Here is a 22,522-nt window from a genome sequence, read left to right on the forward strand (position 1 = left end):
AATAGCTGACCAATTTTTCTCTCTGGGGGTCAGCCTTCTGCTAATGAAAGCAATTGGCTGGTCGTTGCCATCAAAATTCAGCTGAGATAGAACAGCTCCCACACCCAACTCAGAAGCATCTGTTTGGACAATGAATGGTTTGGAGAAGTCTGGACTCTTTAGGATAGGTGATGTGCACATGGCCTTCTTTAGGTCATCGAATGCTTTCTGACAGCTTGCTGTCCACTGAACTTTCTTTGGCATCTTCTTGCTTGTCAGGTCATTAAGGGGGGTCACTATGGACCCATAATTTCTGACAAACTTCCTATAGTACCCAGTCAGGCCCAAGAAAGCTCGAACCTGAGTCTGGGTGATTGGAGGAGCCCAGTCCTTGATGGCCTGTATCTTACTCTCCAGTGGCTGAACCTGGCCTCCACCTACAAGGTGGCCCAGGTATACAACCTGTGTCTGCCCTATCTGGCACTTAGTGGCCTTGATAGTGAGGCCTGCCTTTTGCAGGGCCTCTAACACTTTCCTCAGGTGGACCAGGTGATCCTCCCAGGTGGAGCTAAAGACAGCAATATCGTCCAGATATGCTGCACAGAAGTCATCCATCCCAGTGAGAACTTGATTCACCAACCTTTGGAAGGTGGCAGGGGTATTCTTCAACCCAAAGGGCATTACCACAAACTGATAATGACCACCAGGGGTAGAAAATGCTGTCTTGGGCCTGGCTTCCTCAGCTAACCTGATTTGCCAATACCCAGCTGTCAGGTCAAATGTGCTTAAGTAGTTGGCAGAAGCCAATCTATCTATAAGTTCATCTGCCCTTGGTATTGGGTGGGCATCAGTCTTAGTGACTGCATTGAGGCCTCTGTAGTCTACGCAAAACCTCATCTCTCTCTTACCACCCTGGGTGTTAGGCTTTGGCACTAGAACTACTGGGCTAGCCCAAGGGCTATCTGAGGGCTCAATGACTCCCAACTCCAACATTTTCTGCACTTCTGTTTTGATGCAGTCTCTGACATGATCAGGCTGCCTGTAGATTTTACTCTTGACAGGCAGACTGTCTCCAGTGTCAACCTCATGGGTACACCAATCAGTTTGGCTGGGTGTCAGAGAGAACATATGTCTGAAGGATTGCAGAACTTGCCTGCAATCCTGCTGCTGATGTTCAGAGAGGCTGCCACAAAAGACAACACCATCTACTGATCCATCATCAGGATTCTGAGTGAGCAGGTCTGGGAGAGGGTCACTCTCTTCCTCCTGTCCCTCATCTGTGGCCATGAGCAAGCTCATGTCCTTCCTGTCGACATATGCCTTGAGCCTGTTCACATGGAGCACCCTGAGGGGGCTCCTGGGGGTTCCAAGGTCCACCAGGTAGGTGACCTCTCCCTTTTGCTCAATGATGGTGTGGGGCCCAGACCATTTGTCTTTGAGGGCTGCTGGGGCCACTGGCTCCAGTACCCACACCTTCTGTCCAGGCTGGTATACAGTCAGGACAGCCTTTTGGTCATGCCAAGCTTTTTGGAGTTCTTGGCTGGCCTCTAGGTTTTTGGATGCCTTCTCCATGTACTCAGCCATCCTGGAGCGGAGACCAAGTACATAGTCCACTATGTTGGTTGCAGGCTTTTTGAGAGGTCTCTCCCATCCTTCCTTCACCAAACACAGGGGTCCTCTTACAGGATGCCCATACAGAAGTTCAAAAGGGCTGTAGCCAACCCCCTTCTGTGGGACCTCTCTGTAAGCAAACAGGAGGCAGGGTATCAGGACATCCCATCTACGCCTGAGCTTTTCAGGTAGTCCATGAATCATCCCTTTGAGGGTCCTGTTGAATCTCTCAACAAGCCCATTGCACTGTGGATGATAGGGTGTGGTGAACTTGCAGTTAACACCACATTCCTTCCACATTGCAGTCAGATATCCTGACATGAAGTTTGCACCTCTGTCAGAAACAACCTCCTGAGGGAAGCCCACTCTGGAAAACACTCCAACTAGGGCTCTTGCCACTACAGGGGCTGTAGTGGTCCTAAGTGGAATAGCTTCAGGGTACCTGGTGGCATGGTCCACCACCACCAGTATAAACTTGTGCCCTGATGCTGTCTGGGGTTCCATTGGACCAACAATGTCAATCCCCACTCTTTCAAAGGGAACCCCCACCACAGGTAGTGGTATGAGGGGGGCCTTTGTTGTGCCACCTGACTTACCACTGGCTTGGCAAGTGACACAGGAGCGACAAAACTCCTTGGTATTCTCATTCATGTGGGGCCAGTGAAAGTGTGAGACAAGTCTGTCCCAAGTCTTTGTCTGACCTAAGTGACCTGCAAGGGGAATCTCATGGGCCAAGGTGAGAAGGAAACCTCTCAGAGACAAGGGGATGACCAGCCTCCTGGTTGCACCAGGCTTGGGGTCTCTTGACTCAGAGTACAGGAGTCCATCTTCCCAGTATACCCTGTGGGCACCTGTGGCATTCCCTGCAGCCTCAGCAGCAGCCTGCTGTCTGAGGGGTTCAAGGGAAGGGCAGTCTAACTGTGCCTTCCCCAGGTCTTCTCTGGAGGGTCCCCCTGAGCCCAGAAACTCAACTTGATCAAGTTCAAGCTCTTTAGGCTCAGTTTCCCTCAGCTCTCTCAGATCAGCCTCCTCAGAGACTTGATCCTCAACCTGGGGCAAGGCAAAGCCTTACCCTTACTGCTCTTCTTCTTGGAAGGTGTCTTGTCCTTTCTTCCAGGATCCAGCACCTGTTCAGTGGGGCATTTTCTGGCCTGTGACCTAGTCACAGCAAGCACATGTGCTGGCAAGCCTAACATTTCCATGTGAGTCCTCTGCTCCACTTCTGACCATAGGGATGACTCCAAATCATTGCCCAACAAACAATCCACTGGGAGGTCTGAACTAACCACAACTTTCTTTTGGCCACTTACCCCTCCCCAGGAGAAAGCAACAATCGCCATACTATGACTGGTAGTGACGTTGCTGACATTGGTCACCAGGAAATCTGTACCTGGCATGATCAGTCCAGGGTCCACAAAGTTAGGTGTCACCATGGTGACACTGGCACAAGTGTCCCTATAGGCCTGAGCCATTTTGCCATTTATTAAAGGTGTCTGCCTGTATTTGCCCAAAGTATTGGGACTTACATCAGGGGACATATCCATATCCCCTGTACAGACAAGGACAGCTTGAGTGAGTGTGCCAACTAAGTTGTCAGACTCCTCAGTTCCCAAGGTTAACCCAACTAATCCCTTGGGAGGTGCACTACCACTACTGACTGTACTAGGGGGTGCAGTTGCCTTAGGGGCTGTAGTGGTAGAGGTTTGCCCTCCTCTTTTGGTGCACTCACTAAACCAGTGAGACTTACTTTTACAGTACTGGCACCACCTTTTTGACTGGCCTTCTTGAGTCTTCTTTTTCTGCTGTGAAGCCTGACCCCCACCCTCTTTGGTTTGTTGGGGACCTGTTGAAGACTTCTGGTCATTTTGTTCACTCTTTGTATTACCCTTCTGGTCTGCTTTCTTCTGACCACCCTGGTTCTGGTTCTGCTTGATCCTTGTTCTGACCCATTTGTCTGCCTTCTTTCCCAATTCTTGGGGAGAGGTCAGATCTGAATCAACAAGGTGCTGGTGCAACAACTGGTTCTGACAGTTATTTAAAATGTGTTCTCTCATCATCAGATTATACAATCCTGTGTAATCAGTAACCTTGCTACCCAGCAACCAGCCCTCCAAAGCCTTAGTGGCACTATCCACAAAGCCAGACCAGTCCTGAGACTGAGTTTTCTGGGTGTCTCTGAACAGCAACCTGTACTGCTCAGTGGTTAAGCCAAACCCATCAACCAGTGTATTCTTCAGGACCTGGTAATTGTTAGCATCCTCCACTCTTGTAGTGAGGAGCTTATCTCTACCTTTGCCATCAAAGGAGAGCCACAGTATAGCTGCCCACTGACTCTGGGGAATGCCCTGCACAGTGCAGGCCCTCTCCAAAGCAGCCATCCATTTCTGGATGTCATCCCCTTGTTTAAAGGGGGGCACTATCTTAGTCAGGTGTTTAGTGTCTAAACCCTTCTCTCTATCTCTTGGGAGATTGCTGCCACCAGTGGGAGCTAACCCACTCATCTGCTGCTCTCTAGCAAATGCAAGCTTTTCTTTGGCCAGGGCAAGTTCTTCCCTTTCAATCCTCAGAGCAGCCTGTCTCATTCTGGCTTCATGCTCTATTCTCTGAGGGGAAGTCAATCTCCTTTGGGGAGAGTTCCTTCTCCTCTGAGAAGAGGCATTAGAGTGCAGAGATCTATTGGAGTCCCTAGAAAGAGATCTATCTCTCCTAACTCCAAGGTTAGGCCTACTTAGGGTCAGTACTGGGGGTCCCCCAGATCCTAGCCCAAGCAAGTCTATGTTGGCCCTAGTTAGCCTTCTGACTACCTCAAGACCTTTGTCTGCCTCATCCCCAGAGAGTTCCTCAGGATCCTCCTCCTCAACTGCATTTACAGTGTTGTGGAGGTCTGGATCCCCAGTGGTACCCTCTAAGGCTGGCATATTCCCATCTAGCTGAGAAATCTTTCTCGCATCATATGTCTCTAAGAGACCTATCAGAAAGGGAATGGTGGGGTTAGACCCCTGTTTCCGTTTCCTGGAGGTACACACTTGTCTCATCTCCTGGAAACTGAGAGCTGCATATCTTGAAGTGACCTGTGGAGGGTCAATAACCACAAGGGGAGTCTCTGAAGACTCTCCCTGGGTAGACATGCTTTTCTAGTGAGGTGTAAGTGGTGCACTTACCTACACTATTTGTTTGCCTACTGATCCCTTGCTAGAGTTGTAGTTTAGGGTGTGCTAGGCCCTAGGAGCTACAACAGCTGGTTCAGTAGAACTCAGAGTATTCTAAGCTACGTTATATGTACCTTTAGTACTTATGTGATCTTTCACAAGATATTCTTAGGATATGTGTGGTAAAACAACAGCAAGCTCAAATCCCAACCGCTGCTCACCAATGTGAGAAGTTGGCCTGATATGCAGTGCTCACTATTCTAGTGATCACTATGTATCAATCCAAACAACCCTTATTGATGATTGGTTGTAAGTCAACCTTATAGACCAGCTATCCTAGTAGCATGGATACGAGCAGTCTAAGGCTAAGACTCTAGAGGGCGTGTTAAGCCAGCTGTTTTACCATCACATTACCCCTTGAACACCAAGTGAAAGGACACCACACAAGTTGTTATGAAAATAAACAGATATTTATTTATAACAAGACTACCCTGGCTCTTTATGAGACAGGGAGCTAAGCACACAACAAAACTCTTATAAAAATACTTCAAGTTGCACAATTTACACAAATGCCCGAGGGGCACGAAAAACCATATACTATGAAAGTGGAATGCGAATTACTAGCAGGTAAGTACTTATTCTCAGAGGCTTTGGGATCGCTAGGACTGGACTACTGAACCTTTAGATTACCAGCAGGAGGCCTAGGGAACTCAGGTGCAGAGTGTGCACTCTCACGCGGGATGCGGGACAATCTATGGAAGCTAGAATTTACAAAGTCACTGTTCTCGGGCGAACCCGACTAGCTGGGACGAAAACGGGAGTGGATCCGAACACTTAGAGTGTTGGACTATGCTGGAGCACCGGAGTACTCAGTTTACCTAGCCCAGGGGTTGCGGCTGCATAGGGTTCAAGTTGCGTCGGAAACCCTCGTTGACGGACCAGGAGCCTGAAGAAGAAGTTGCTGGCAGGCGGCCAGTGAAGAAAAGTTCGAAGAGATCGAAGCCTGGATCAGGGAAGAAGAAGACCTGAAAGCAGAGGGGACCAAGTTCTGAATCACTAGCCAGTGATTAAGTGGGCACCAGGATGGCACCGGGCGAAGTCACCGCAGTCAGGTGAGTGGGCGCTGCTGGGCTCTGCAGTCTCTCGGACCAGGAGGCGTTGTCGGCGACCAGGATGGAGGTGCGAGCTGTCCCACGAAGGTTCTTGCTGTCGACGTCGCTGGACCCAGGATTGGGCAACAAGTCTTGGCAAATGCAAGGCCCACGCGGTGGACCTAAAATGGCGTCTTGAGTGGACAAGGAGGGTCCAGGGTGCTCCTCTTTTGGAGGGGAGCAAGGGCTAGTCTGGAGCAACCAGACCAGCAGTGTTTGTTGTCGTGGAGCGTCGTGAGGGGGCCACTAGCCAAACGGGCAAGCGACCTGGACAACGCGGTTGGCAGCAAAGAGCAGAAGGGCCCCACGCAGATCTCGTGGATGCAGGGGGGCTGAACTTCGGTGCTGGAGCTGCTCAGGGTCGGGGCTTCTCTTACCCCAAAGCACTCAGTCGAGGGTCACTCGGGAGTCGTGCTGGACAAGCGTCGTGCAGTTCTGAAGATGGCCGGTCCCTCGAGGTCTCGTCACACCCACGGATCACAGCTGGGCTGATGATGTAGGTTGAGGTCAGAGGTGGCAGGGAAGCCGGTTCTCGTCGTGCTGGAGCAGTCTTGATCCGAAGGAGAGACTGGCAACAAACCGCGATGCTTGGTTGGTGCCTGCTGCTGCAGGGTGACTACTCCTTAGTCACAAGGGAGAATCTTGGGAAGAAATCTTGAGTTCCTTTCGTGGAAAGTAGTTTCAGGATTCAAAGATGATCTGATTTGGAAGGGGGCCAGTTCCTACCTTTATCCTGCAAAAAGGGGCTGGCACGCGACTAAGTCCTGCCCTATGGGTGGGACTAGGAGGGGGGTGGTTACACCCCTCTCCTTTGGCGGGCTTTCCCCAGGCCAGGGGCTGGAGTGCCCCTGGAACTGGTTTCAGCCGGCCTATGCACAGTGAGCACCGGGGTGCCACTTGCAGTCACCTTCCTCTAAAGCCCTGCCTACCTAGGATACACAAAATCCTGTCTGGGACGGTGCTGGCACCGCCCCTGACAGGAAACCCTTTGTCCTTGCCTCCTGTTCTGGGAGGACTCCCAGCAGCAGGAGGGCAGACTTGTGTCTCGGTGGCAGCATCCATTTTGTGGAGCTAAGGCTATGTCTGACTTTAACTGGGGTTACAGGTTACATACATGTCGTGTCCCTCTAGAAGGGTGGAATGCTAACCCCGTCGCCAGAATTGGCGAGGGGTTAGTATTCCAATTCGTATGACACCTTACTCGACATGTTTTGATAAAGCGATGCCAGAGTTGGCATATAACCGCGAGGATTATAATGCACTTAAGAGTATATGGTATGCGATATCATGGAAACGGCTAAGGGATGGATCCCGAAAGCCGCAGACAGGCTCAGCTCATGCCAGAGCACTATCTCACACGATTCCAAGCACTCTGCCTTCAGGATTGTCAAGGCCTGCCATAGGAGTGACTGATAGGAGATCTGTGTGTCCATTTAGGTTTAGATATAGGAGTACTATATCTACAGCAGAGGGTGGGTACACCACTCTGCCCCAGCTGTCAAGCAGCCAGTTGTGTCTGATTTAGTTAGTCAGCCCAGGGGTGGCATAATGCATGCTGCAGCCCCTGGGAGACTTCTGGGTGCACCTCAGCCCTGGGTACAGGGACTTGAGAGGGCCCAGGGCCAATTCAGTACCTGGGTACAATTTGGATTAGAGAGAACAGCTAGGCTGTGGGTCTGATTAGCAGGCCCACAGCCAGGGAAAGTCGTAAACCAGTGAAGCAAAAAGCAAAAATCTGGGTGATCATAGGATTGCAGACCCTACTCTCCTACACATGTTATGTGGCAATGTAGAAACGATTTGTTGTATATTGTACAAATAACAACGTTAACCCCTTAGATGTTTCAATACAAAAGATCATATGCTATCTATTACATCTAATCTAATTTAGCATACTCTTCAATTAGATTATATCTAGCGGCTATAGCGGCATATCTCCAAAACAGAAAACATTTGTCATTGTTTAGAGTACCTGCAATCAAAACGTTTATGGAAGGACTTAAATGAATAATTCCTCCGAGAATACCACCTTCTCCAGTCTGGAATTTAAATATTGTTCTCACAAGACTTATGGGTCCACCATTTGAACCATTGCATAAGTGTGATTTACAGTTTCTTACATGGAAAGTTGCCTTTTTAGTAGCAGTTACATCCCTACGAAGAGTGAGTGAGATGCAGGCATTAACAATTCAAGAACCATTTATACAACTTCATCACAATAAACTGGTTCTCAAGACAAATCCAAAGTTTCTGCCAAAGGTCATTTCACAATTCCATCTCAACCAATCCATTGAGTTGCCAGTATTTTTTCCACAACCGCAAACAGTTGCAGAAAGAGCTCTTCACACACTAGACGTAAAAAGAGCAGTTCTATACTACATAGATAGGACAAAACCTTTTCGTAAAACTAAACAAATGTTTGTGTCCTTTTTGCCTCCACATAAAGGCAATTCTATTTCAAAATCAGGCATTGCCAGGCGGATTGTTAAGTGTATTCAAATTTGCTACCACAAAGCAAAACGCACTTTAACCATTCCTCCTAGGGCTCATTCTACCCGTAAGATAGGAGCATCTATGGCATTCTTAGGAAACATACCATTAGATGATATCTGTAAAGCAGCTACATGGTCTACTACACACACATTTACAAAACACTATTGTGTAGATGTGCAGGCAAAACAACAAGCAAATGTGGGCCAGGCTGTACTAAAGACATTATTTCAAACTACTGCAACAGATGTGGGTGACCGCCGCTAAGGGAGAAACTTCTGTGCAATCTATGCAAAAGTGTGTGGTCTGCAGCCCATATGTCTCGAACGGAAAATGCTACTTCCCAGTATGCATCTGTTCTTGGCATGTAGGGCTGCAGAACCACACACGCCCACCCCCTCCCCGGCTACCTATATCTGTTCCAGTATTATCTTATTTAGATACACAATACATGGTCATCCTTATCTGTAATGATACAACTCCATCATTTGCCCAAATGGCGAAAACAATCTGAGGATGGAGTCGATGCCCATGCGCACTACAGTCTAAGGGAGGAGTCACCCAGCAGACAATAGACTCTTCCAAGACAACAACAAAGTGTAATCATCCGGGCCCACCACCAGATGGTGATCTAATGCAAAAGTGTGTGGTTCTGCAGCCCTACATGCCAAGAACAGATGCATACTGGTAAGTAGCATTTTCCTTACATTCATTGTTCATAAATTGATCAGTGTTTTTACCAGTAAATTTAAGGACTTGAATATAGGTCTCTGTAGGCACCCGTCTCAGGCTCCCTTTTCCTAATTACTACTGGGTCTGAGACACAGAGGGACCCGGCCCACTTAAAACCCTGACGTATATAGATGCACTATAATGAAGGGAACACAATCCTAAAATGCTGTGTTTGTGTATGTAGGGGAAATTCCTGTAGTGTTCGAAGTTGCACAGGAAAGACGTACAGGGACTATGAGGAAGCATCACACAGAATTGCTAGTGGACATGTACATTCATAATAATAATTATAATTCCAGATTTGTAAAGCGCGACTTATCACCCCTAAAAGTATTGAGACGCTGGAGGCTGTCGGAGAGATTAAAGGCTAGATGTAGGTAATTGGAATTTACAGATTCGAAAATACCGAATTTTACCGATTCTGTATTTTCCAATCGGTAAATGCAATTTAGATAAAAAGTCGGTAAAAAATACCGAATCGTTAAGATTCGGTATTTACCGATTCGGTAATTGCCATTCATTCCAGGCCCATAGGAATTAATGTGAATTACCGAATCGGTTCGGTAAAATAGGGAAAGAGTCAAGGGTGGCAGGATGGCACTTTGACACCCTGTTGCACCCCATAATAGTGCTGGTGTGCACATTTGGCATACATACATGTCACATGGCACAGGTGTAAATGCACAGATTTGCATTTACATAGGAACTCCTTATTTACCACCAACTAATAGTTGGTGGTAAATAACGAATCCTTAAAGCACAAAAGCACTCTTTAAAATGCGGTAAATACCGAATCGGTAAATGATGATTCGTTATTTACAGAATCGGTAAATATACCACCTACATCTGAAAAGGCTATTACTGGTCGGTAACAGCCGATTTCGGCTGTTACCGACCGGTAATAGCCTTCCTACATATGGCCCTAAGTGAGCTATTGCCCAGAGTCAAATGATGCTGAGCTGAGCTGCTGCTGGCGATCGAACCGCAAGCCCTGCGCTCCGGAGTCAGCCACTCTGGCCGCTGCACCACACCTCTCCAGTGATAGAGCTGTGTGGGTCCCAGTTTTTTTAGGAGTGCTGGAATAGAAGTACATAGCCTACTGTGAGTTCCAGTATTATAAGGATGGTAGGGCTGAAGTGCTTTGGGAGAGCTCAGAGTGGTTCCTTGCACATCTAGAAAGGCTCTGTTGATGTACATTGTCGAGGCTGCTCATTGGTCCCGGTTGTGTTAGGTGTGCAGGATGGAGGTGCATGTCAGAACTCTGTGTAAGGACCAGGACTGTTAGGAGGGCGGGATTGAGGTACCTTGAAACTGCCCCAAGACATTGAGTCAGTTGGAAAAGTTAGTTATTACCCGCCCCCACTGATGTATATTTTTCTGATGCGGAGTGACATCTGTGTAGACTTGTGATTTGCTTTTCGAGGCTGGATTGTTCTGGACAGAGCGGCTCCGAGTCATGCGCCTGCCCTCCGCTGTCTGAGGAGGCATGGAATTCCAAGGGACACCCTGCTCTTTCAGTCAGATGCTGTGTCTACAAGGATTGCGCCAGCGGCAAAAAACAAGCATTGGCAAAACAAATAGCTTTTGCATATGCAAACGCTATTGGCTTTGCTATTGCCTTCTAGACATAATGCAGAGCAGAGCTGCTGCTCTGCAGCACAACTGAAAGTGCTGGCCGCACCACAGCACCTTTTATTTTCTTATGATGGGTGGAGATGAGCAACCTGTACAGTGGGAGGGCAAGCAACATAGAAAAGGGGAAGTGTAAACAAGCATTGGCAAAACAATAGCCTTACCTATGCGATATTTAGTGGCTTTACCAATGTTTTTTGCCATGTTGAACAGCAGCGCAGCTGCAACATGGCTGAAAGTAAACAGAATAAATCAGCTATGACACTGTCAACAGTCAACTGCTGTGCAACATGGCTAAAATAACACTATGCCTAATCTGAATGGTGGAGTTGGTAGGAAAGGGCAGAAGGATGTGGCGCTACGGCCAGAGATGCCGACTTTAGAACTGGTGTACCAGGTTCGAATCTCTTAGGCATATCAGTATCTTGTGATTCTGGGCAAATAACGTAAACATCCCTCCCTAAAACAGTGAATGTAAACTTGTGTAATGTGAGTGGTGCACGTGTAAAGAGCCCCAATACATTTTGGTCAGGTCAAGTTTGCGCTATTTAAGAATGCAAAAAAAAAGAGAGATAGTACCTGAATCATAGCAAGAGCAGCGGACGAACACTGATAAAGTTATATCAATCTGTATTTCGTCCATGCTCCACACAAAGACAAGGAAGGGGTGCCTCTCGCGTGCTGCCGAATTAGAAGGCAGCAAAGAATAGTGATAATGATGCCAACAAATGGTAAGTAATGCCATATATATATATATATATATTATTAGTGTAATACAATATTAGAGAAAACAATGAAAGTGGCGGCCCAACAGACGTCCTCCTCTAGAAACACCAATAGTTTTTTGTGACAATCCACAAACTGGTCAACAGGCAGCGTATTTTGTGGGAATGCCCCAACGTCGTATGTACGCGAGCAACGCTGCAGCCCCTTTTGATTGGTTGGGCCTGGTCAAATGCACGCACAGCATTGTGGGACCAAACACATAGCTGTGCTTTGTTAGAAAGCTCGTTAGCTCTGGAAGTATTTCTGTATTTAGCGATCACTGACTCGCACCGTGTGAATATATGCTGCTCTCTCTGCCTAGACTTCGCCCTTTCTTTACACTTTTCTTCTGTTTATCTGTACGTAAGGTGTGAAGTCCGGCAGAAACTCCGGTGGCCGCGGTTGGCCTAGCCGTCCCTGCCTGACCTGGAAGCGGTTCCTCGGGGTCGCACGTCGGGCAGCACAGCCCCAGCCGGGTTGCTGTATCTGCAATTCTTGAAGGCTTGGTAAGTAGTTTGTTGCGGTATTTTTTTAATCTTTTTCCTAAAATTCAAGCATAAGATATCGGACGGCACCTGAACTCTCCGTGATTCTGGAACCAAGGCGAGGTAGGAGGGATGCAGGAGAGAGAGAGAGGGCGAGAAAGAGGTTGACTGAGAGGCGAAACAGAGTCGTAGAAAAAAATATATGTTGAGAATGAGAAACGTAGCAAACAAGTACGATAAATGGTGGACAACGGAGGGGATGATGCACGCTCAGAGAATTTCGGAGGAAAACTGGAGACTTGCAAATCTGATCAGCAAATGGAGATAAGAGAATCTCGCAGAACCAGTAAAAAAAAAAAAGTTCAGTCCAACTGATGACAAAAGTCCTTTCTCTATTCTAGCAGGTAAAAACAACCAGTTTGATAATGTTTGATCTAGAAACACCAAATAGTTTTTTTGTGACCATCCACACATTGGTCAACAGGCAGCGTATTTCGAATGTACGCGAGCAACGCTGCAACAGCCCCTTTTGATTGGCGGGCCTGGTCAAATGCACGCACAGCATTGTGGGACCAAACACACAGCTGTGCTTTGTTAGATCTGTATATAGCGATCACTGACTCGCACCGTCTGAATATATGCTGCTTTCTCTACCTAGACTTCGCCCTTCCTTTCTTCACACTCTTCTTCTGTTTATCTGTACTTAAGGTGTGAAGTCCGGTGGCCGCGGTTGGCCTTGCCGTCCTGCCTGGAAGCCGGTCCTCGGGGTCTCACGTCGGGCAGCAGAGCCCCAGCCGGGTTGCTGCATCTGAAATTCTTTAAGGCTCGGTAAGTAGAACCAGTTAAAAAAGTTCACTTACGTGTAAACGAATAAAGACGCCCTGAGATTTAGAATAGACTTCGAGATATTTTTGAAAACTGAGGCCCAGACACCGAAAGGTCAATGCGCAGACTCGAAGCATTGGGCGAGAGAGCGTGGCCAGTGGTGGTGCCTCGGTGCTTTTATTATTATTAGATTGGTGAGCAGCATTTAACGCCATCATTTAACGCCATCGATGGCATGATCTTGGCTATTGGACCACCTGAAGCAGGCTATTCTGTCACGATATTGACCCAGTTGGAATCTTATCGAATGACGGGCTACTCATTTCTGTTTCCGAACCCAAAGCAATCAGCAACGGTCTGTCTTCTAACTTTTTTTTTTTTTTACATCTACATGATTACATCTGCCCGGGCCCCGTATTTACATATATACACATTTCACACACCTGATCTTTGGGCTCACAGGAATCAAGAGGATTACCTGAGGCAGCTCGTCGTCAGAATTTGAATGTGTGTGTGTCTCAGAATGGGTATGGATGTCTAGTCATTTCTTCAAACTTGCCCCCACAATTTCCTAAAAGCCCCACATTCGGAAACCAGCTTCAGACCCTAGATAATGGCTCCCTCTCCAAAACTCACCAACAGTTTTTGGGCATCTGTGTTGATAGGAAACTTTCTCTTGAAAGCCAGTAGACCAAAGTGGCCAATGTTTGCAAAGTTCTACAGTTGTCAGTTCTTAAGAGAACATTTCCCCTCTTTGAGCCAGACCTGTACGTCGAAATTGTGAGCGCGTCAAAGTTGTACCTAGAGACCTCTCAGAAACGATTCTCTGCCTCCCACTGGTCCAGGACAGCGCTGCCCATCTGTTTCGGGCATTGTCTTGAAGGGATCATCTTTCCTACCTGACAATCCTTTTTCCTTTCAGAAGTAGAGTGATTTTAAAGTCCATGTCATCTGCACAAAAGGCCATATACCATGACTTAACTAATGAGTGTGTGTGTTTTTTTTATTTTAAAAAAAAGATTATTATTGTGAGATTCAGAAGATATGTACCTAGCTGAACCTTTTGTTCAGCCTCTCAAGCACAACTCTGACCCCAAGTGTAGGACGTTAAGGAAAAGAGACCAGCAGTTTCAGACTCCACCATCAAATACTGGAATCCAGGCCCTTGCCTGAATCAATTCAAGAGACCCTTGCCTCTTGAAACTCACGAAAGCATTAAAAACATGGGTGTTTCTTCAGTTGGCGTGTGTATATTCTCTGAGTGATGATCAATCCATACTTTCCCTTGTGATGTATTCTCGATCAGTGCCACGAAGCTTCTACACGCGTGCGCTATATGAATAGTTTCAGCAGACCAGAGCGGATTCTCTGGTACTCATTTACAACTCCGTAGCGGGCACTGCTTAACTAATAAATAGAAACGGAGTAAGTATGCCACAGTTAGTTGCACATAATTTAAGCTATGATGAAGTAGAATCAACTTTGCATTCAGCTATATACCCTTCTTGTGGTTTCCTGCCAAGGGAGTCTAGGGGGCACTACTTTGGCTGCTGGCCAAGCCTCTTTGAGCCATATTTGCAGATCACCTACGACAAAGGATCCACTCACATATTCACTCTCATTTCTTAACCAAAGTAGTTTCACCTTTTCATGTCACAGTATAAAACTAACTTCTTTCTTCATGAATCCAGGCCTCCCGCATCGGCAATCTTTATATATGCTTTGCGTAAGAAGGGCCAGTATGTACTATGTTGATGGCACAAAAAAGTTCCTTCCAATTAACCGGATATCTGTCGCAATTTCATAAGGCTAAAGCTGTTTTGAAATCAGGTGTGAAAAATGTGTCCCACTCAAGCATGTCAAATACTCGCATAAGAGAGCGGCTACCAATGCATTCCTAAAAAATATACTCCATGTGAACATCTGTAACGTAGTGATATGCTGTTAGAGCCACCCTTTCGCCAGATGTTACTATGTGAATAATAAAGCCAGGAGAAAAGCTGTGGTGAGCCGGACAGTGCTGAAGAGCTTCAGTCCTGCTCGTTCTTAATGCGTAGAAAGCTGCAGTAATAATGTTGACGGTATGGCCTTCTAGTTGATGCACAAGTTGTGAATCTACATTCGAGACCTGATGCACATTTGAAACATTGCTTACTTATAACCATTGATTCACACCTTGTATTGGTCGTGGATTCCTGTCACTTTGATAGGTGTCATGCAAAAGCAGTGCAATAGATAGACTCGCCATGCAACGTCGGAAAATAACGTAAGGGAGGGTTTGTCCCAGTTCATTGTGAGCTGTATCCATGTCTGGTGCCTGAAAACAACCAACCACAATTCGTACTGTACTGGCTGCACCTCTTCCTCTCTCATTTCAGGGTGTTAGGATAGATCACAAAAAGTAGGGCTACCAAGTAATGCATAACATTATAAAAAAAGTAGATTGTGTTAAACGATCAATAAGGAACATTTCAGTGTTGCTAAAATGGAAGTATCCAATATGAGATGCTAACCAGAAGGAAAGCGCAGTTTCATCTAGACAAAAAGAAAGAAACATGTCGAACATGTACAGCCCTAAAATATAACCTGTGTGTGATTAAGAGACTGAGGGTTATGCCTAGAAACTTGAAAAGCTGTGTAAATCCAAGGTTGTGTGCAGACTGGGTAACCTGTGAACTATGTCTGTACACAGGATGGTCACCTTATGAAGATTCAGAGTGAAGGGCTTGTGGTGTGATGCTGGGTACAGTATAGGAGTTGTGATGCAACCGGGGTACACACCTTTGAGGGCCAACAGCAATGTTTATTCTCCCATACATGCCTCCCTCAAAGGACTCCACACAGGGAGAAGTTGCCGCCATAGGTGGTTGTTCTTTGTCAGCAAAGCTTTTGATGCAGTGAACAGGCAGTGGCTTTTGAAAAAGCGTACACACCTAGCATTTACGTCCAACTCTTAAAGTTACCATTGAAAGGTATCTCTTGTGTCTAAGATCTAACCAGGACAGAAGAGTGGTTAGATTTATTTATTTTACAGTTTTATCTAAATATATCCAAAGGGTTTGCTGATTTATTTACACGCGAATAGTTTCTATATATGGGCATTTAAGCCGAGGCACAGGTTATAGCCAGTTTGTGAATACATTCTTCAGCCAAATAAAGGCCTAAAGCTGTTTGTCATCCAGACATCTACAGTGCCCCTACACTAGATGGGAACCGCATGTCGCTTTGGGGCGGCCACCAGTACTGCCAGAACTCACCTGTCACCCATGCTGTCAGGGCCCGTACAATAGTCCAGCACAGGTGTATCGCAACAGTTTGAGGCCGACACCTGGCATATACTAATTTAATTGTAGATTTATTCAGCCTTGTATTAGATACCGGAGAGGTAAAGTTACGATGCCGTTTGCACCTATGTTCATAAATCTGCATACAACTTACCTCTGTATGTTACTGTCACCGACCATATATTTACAAGCATCACTTAAGTGAGAACATCAATACTCCTGTATAAGGAAGTGGGATCGTTTTTATATATTAAAATTGTTAAACCTCAACAGATAGACGTGCTAATGCTATTTGTAGAGACCCATTGTTCATTCAAATTTAGATTGACTATAGCTAATGTGGGCCTGAATTTCAAAATGTCTAATGTTGTTTGCCATCTTGTTTTATGACACATGAACGTTTTATTTCCAAGCAACCTGGAGTCCTAATTGTCAAAGGCGGCGTTCTTTTTCCTCCTTTCCCATGTAAAGGAACATTTTCTTTAATTTATGTTTATTGTGGACTGTTTTAATTAATAGTGCATTCAAGAGAAACCTGCAGTGTGCAGACTAGTCTGTTTCTTATGTTAAGGATAGGGTAAGTTTGAAAGACAGAGGGGCAGACTTGTAGTGTGAGAGAAGTAGGATTTCGCTTTAACCTTATTGGACAGGGTTATAAGAACTGCGCGTAGGTTCGTAAAACGTTAGTGTCTCTTTCTTCTAGTTCAGAGTAGAATAAAGCAAAGCACAGTAGGAGATTTTATAGTATTCGCACAGCAAGAGGACTGACTTTTCCTTTGTCCCTCCCTTTGAAATGGCCCCATGCTGGTTCATCCTCTACTTCATAAGATTAGATTTGCATATTAATTAAAGCATGCACATTCTGATTATAAATTGCTCCTAACCTGATGTTTGCCTTCTGTAAACCATTCACTTTTAATAAGCCCTCATGGTTTGATACTTAAATATTTTCTGTCCTTTTAGTGGACCCTAATGTGTGCTTCACTTCTTACTGAATGTATTGATTTGTTGACCAGGCTCTGGAGTGCAACACCAGAACCCTCCGGGAATTAACACAGATCCTAGTATGTCCAGAGAAGCGCTTTATGGTTCTTGAGTTTGCCAGTTAGAAAAGCGCTAATATAAGCATCCAGTCTGTTGGACGTGTTCATAAAGCCTTTGAGGACTGTAGTTGCAGAGAAAGGTATTGCAGTAAAAACAATCAAGACTAGAGTTTAACAATTCATGGAGGAGACGTGTGGCCTATAACGTACAGTAAACTGGTAGCTAACATTCACCATTTGCAAACCAGCACTACAAAAAGTGAAATATGTTCAAAACCTGGTCTAGAAATGTTTGAAGGCAATAGCTGAAAAGCACACTTTGATAAAGGCAGTATTACAGTCAGCTCATAACTTCATCAGAGGTCATCTTGTTCATCAGAGGTCATCTTGTAAAGGCACCTTATACAAGGTTGGCAGCCATCTTGTAACGGCTATCTATACTCTCTCTGCATCTGACTTTTGTCTCACCCTTATTGAATGACCATTCGCCTACACCCATTAAGAAGCCCCGAATATTCGGCCATCTTGTAACGGCCCCAACTAACCTCGCAGCCATCTTGTAATGCCTAATATTTATTTACTCTACAAAATTTGTTCTTTACCTTATTATGTCACTCCTCACGGCCAAAGGAATTCCACATCATGACTGACCCATCCATGATACCTGAAGGCAATAGCGCCTACTCTATTCAATGCCCTCCTAAGCTATCAAAAAACGCCGCAAAAACCTTCAAACACAACCTCCTCAAAAAAAAACCAGATACCCTATTCCTAGATCACTCCTACAATGTCAAAAAAGACACAACCTCTTATTCTTCACTAGAAAAAAGGCCAAATGGCGATTGGCCTTTCACCAGTTACTTTCCATCCAAGACCATAAAAATATTCCCTACGGAACCAGGATTACTACGAATCCTTCACAGATCCTCAGAGCCACCGTGAATATAACATCCTATAAAAATGGCACTGTCCTTATTCAAGCTGCTAACAAGGACCTAGAACTCTTCGACAAATACTTTATCACTTTAAAAACACAAACCCTTAATACACCCACTCCCTCTCAAGCCCTCACTATCCCCTCCTCCCCCTCCTCTACTGAAGATCATAGACCACCCTCCACACCCAGACTAGAGGACAGAGACCCCATCTACGCTCCGGCCTATGCACACATTGCATTGACACCTTCAGCCACCTCATGCAGCTCCTCACCCTCTTTCCTCACCTAATTCAGTGGAAAGAGAAAATGCCAACTTCCCTTCCTTCCCACTTACTGCGCGGACAATCTCAGAGTTCGTAAATAACACTGCTCAGGAACTCAACATTACCCCCCACCACTCCTCCCACTCAAATAGAACATCGACCCCCTATCACTCTTAAGTAGTGATAGAAGCAACAACTCCATCTCCTTCTCAGGCACTGCACGGTCACCCTCAACATCCTTAACATCTTCCAGCACATCTAGGGGCCCTACTACTACCCCCACTGCCCACTCTGTTCTGGTTGAAGACCAACCACCTCCCTTACCTAGAACGGAGGAAAGAGGCAATAATTCTATCTCCTTAGCACATACTACTCCGCTATCCTCCTCTCTCTCTCGCAACATATCTAGGGACCCTACTACTTCTACCCCCCTCCTCCCTTCCCTCCCCTAAAGAATCTCATCCCAGCCATGCACCCACACTCGGTGAAAGAAAGATAAACAATTTGCCCCCCTTACTTCGCACTTCTTTATCACCCTCAACTAGAACTTCCATGAGAAACAACTTAAATCCTACTCCCTTGACCCCCCATTTCCTGCCCTCCACACAGCATCAACTGATGGAACAAGACTGTATCAAGACCTCTTACCGCACAGCTAGAAACCTTCAAAACGTTATCCTTGAGATCAAAACCATCCTACAATTTGCGGAAAAGGCATTTACTACACTAAAATATCTCAAACTCGCTAAAGACAGCTGACAATGTGGCAAAAACTATCCCCCTGCTGCTAGACAACCGATGCATGCGCAATCACTATAACTATCACTGACCAGGAACTGCAATCTGTTACGACTGTACGAACCTCCACCCAACCATATCATTGATATAGAAGAGTTCCCTATCCATGTAGTCTCCATCAACCCTTGCAGAACATCACATCCTATCCACAGAGGAATAAATCTGAATAATCTTAAATCTATAACCCCAATCCAAGATAACCAGGAGCCTAGTCCAAAGAATCCCTTAAACCAGATCTCCTGCCTTCTTCTAAATTGCCGTTCAGCCACTAAACACGCCTCTGACATTGCTGACCTCATCCTTAGCATGAATGTGGGCATTATCATCCTCACGGAAACATGGCTCAAGGAATCATCCTCTCCATGCCTTGACCTTCTGGTCCCCCCAGACTTCAACATCACTAGACTAGACAGACCTCCTAAAATAGGCGGTGGATTAGCCTGCATACATCGCTCTGACCTCACAGTCTCTAAATTTCAAGCGGAACCCCATGACTTCTGTGAATACCTAGGGATCATTGTAAATTCACCTAGTAACCTCCCCCTCAAATTACATATATTCTACCATCCTCCTGGGCAAAACATATCTTTCACAGAACAACTCATGGAAATAATCACGGCTAACTCTGCCCCTCGCTCTAATGTCATTTTCCTGGGTGACTTCAATCTACACTGGGAGAACAATCTGGACAAACAGGTCAACGCCCTTAAATCCTTCCTTGTGGACCACTCCTTGGTCCAAGCTATCTCAGAGCCCACTCACTCAAAAGGTGCCACGCTAGATTGGCTCCTCTCCAAACCAAATACTACTGAATCGATCTAGATTACTTTACACCTTGTGACTGGTCAGACCATCACATTATCACTTTCCAAATCCCCTCTTGTAACCAGAAAATCCTCCCACAACAAATTAAACCTAAGCAATGGATAAGAGACACTAAGAACATCAACTGGATCAAGTTAGCCTCTCATTGTGAGAAAGCTCTTATCCCTCCCAACAACCTAGGCGACGTCACTGCCCTCACTGATCACTACAACTCCACGATGACCAGAATATTCGACCAAGCCGCACCGCCAAAACTCAAAAGAATCCCTGACCAGGACAAAACCCATGGTTCAGTGAAGCCCTGAACGAGGAGAGACGCAAACTCAGATCAACGGAAATGGAGGTCTCAGCCTTCCACTCCCCAGTTGAAACTACTACGAAAAACAAAAAAATCATAACAAAAGCATTCTAAGATTTAAAAAAAAAAAAGACTTCTTCAAATCAGAACTAGATAATGCCAAGAATAGACCTAAAAAAATTCTTCGAAATTCTGAATCAACAATCGAACAAGCTGGCCAAATCTTCACTCTAACATCAGCCTCTCAGTTAAGCAGTGACGAATTTTCCTCATTCTTCGCGGCAAAAACTAATGCCCTCCAACTTTAACTCAAAATAGCTGTGACCAATTTAGCCACCACCAAGATCAGTCAAGCTAATAACTTGGTACTAAACAAGCGAACTCTTACCAAAACAATTCTAACTGGTCCAACTTCAAATACTATGATATTGATGATATCTTAAAATTCTTAAAAATTCTAACAACTACTAAACTCAACAACCACTTCAATAATCCTGTCCCAGCAAAGTGCCTACCCCACATCTATCATGGCATAGCCCCTCTTTGGACCAAGATCATTAATGCCTCGCTCTCACAAGGTCACATCCCTGACTGCCTAAAATCTGGTCAAGTTACTCCTATCCTAAAAAACCCGACAGCTAGTAACTCCGACCCCAACAACTTCCGACCAATAACCAACATCCCTATGCTAGCAAAGGTCCTGGAAAAATGTGTTCAACAACAACTGAACTCACATATCACAAATTTCAACCTACTGAACATACACCAATCGGGCTTCAGACCTGGCCATAGCACTGAAACAGCCATCCTACATATAGCTCAGCTCAGCTCTTGACCACAATGAAACATGCCTGCTATTTTTACTTGACCTCTCCTCAGCCTTCGATACGGTCAACCATGACAAACTGCTTAGAAGACAGGATGGGCTTTTCTGGCACAGTCCTCCTGTGGTTCAAATCCTTTCTGGAGAACAGAACACAATCATTCATGTCCAACAAGATCCTTTCTCCATCCTCACCCAACCTACTAGGAGTACCTCAAGGCTCTACCTTGTCTCCCACTCTATTCAATCTATATGTTGAAACTCTCACTGACCTACGACAACAGGCAAGCATATCCTACCACATGTACGTGGATGACACCCAACTTTACATCAAAATCACCTCGATGAAAGAGATAAAGTTAATGTATCTAGCTCTTAAAAAAAAAACTGTACAATGGCTAACAACCAACTTCCTCAAGTTAAATGCTCAAAAAACGGAATTTCTCTTAATCTCTTTTCTCCCCCCCCCCCCCCTCCCAAACAACTCCCAAGAAATAAAGGAATGGACCAAAATGATCACCGCCTTGAATTGCACTCCAACGTTGTTGGACTCCACAATATCACTTGGGGTCACACTAGATAAGCATCTTAACATGCAAGCTCACATTAACCTGATGGCTAAAAATGCCCACTTTCACCTCAATTATCTAAGAAAAATGAAGCCATTTATCGAGATTCCTGACCTCAAAACAGCAGTTCAGGCCTTGGTCATCTCAAGGCTGGAGTACGGTTGGTCATCTCAAGGCTCGAGTACGGTTGTTCCACCCTATTTGGACTCCCCAAAACTTCTACCGCACCCCTAAAAGCCTGTCGCAGCTAGACTTATTTCAGGATCAAGGAAATTCGACCACATATCGCCACACCTGAAGGCACTAAACTGGCTACCCTATGAAGCCCGTATTCAACTAAAGATTGCTTGTGTTTTACTCATAAGGCGTTACACCACAATACCCCGCTGTTCCTAGCCCAAAAGCCTGTCTCAACGTCGCAGCTAGACTTATTTCAGGATCAAGGAAGTTCGACCACATATCGCCACACCTGAAGGCACTAAACTGGCTACCCTATGAAGCCCGTACTCAACTAAAGATTGCTTGTGTTTTACTCATAAGGCGTTACACCACAATACCCCGCTGTTCCTAGCCCAAAAACGTACGCTATCTGGAGGGAACAGACAGTCCAGGAGCACAGATAACCTACTCCTAAAAACCGCAAGGCTCACCAAGACTAAAACCTCCAACAGACCATTTTCAGGAGCGGCGCCAAGAATCTGGAACTCGCTTCCACCATTCATCAGAAAAATTACCGCAACGTTCCTCTTCAAAAAGGAAGCAAAATCATTCCTGATCAGCAAACTCCTACCGTAATTTCATCACAATTCCCAAGACAGCTGCAAACTCTTGTGCAAAGAGAAGTCCTTTTCAATCACGATTTG

General features: G+C 45.8%; 1 protein-coding gene across 2 annotated transcripts in view; it reads left to right on the plus strand.

Annotated features, from left to right (window-relative positions):
• Positions 1-22,522, plus strand: part of TMEM140 (transmembrane protein 140) — a 161,659-nt gene that overhangs the window by 127,530 nt on the left and 11,607 nt on the right. The window contains exons 3-4 of one of the 2 annotated variants that reach the window (XR_013603781.1): positions 11,878-12,015; positions 12,703-12,822. The gene's annotated coding sequence lies outside the window, so the exon portion shown is untranslated. Of the gene's footprint in view, positions 1-11,877; positions 12,016-12,702; positions 12,823-22,522 lie in introns of those variants that run through there. The other variant, XM_078670436.1, reaches the window with a different exon arrangement.

The sequence above is a fragment of the Lissotriton helveticus genome, chromosome 1_1, assembly GCF_964261635.1.
Source record: "Lissotriton helveticus chromosome 1_1, aLisHel1.1, whole genome shotgun sequence".
Taxonomy (NCBI): Eukaryota; Metazoa; Chordata; class Amphibia; order Caudata; family Salamandridae; genus Lissotriton; species Lissotriton helveticus.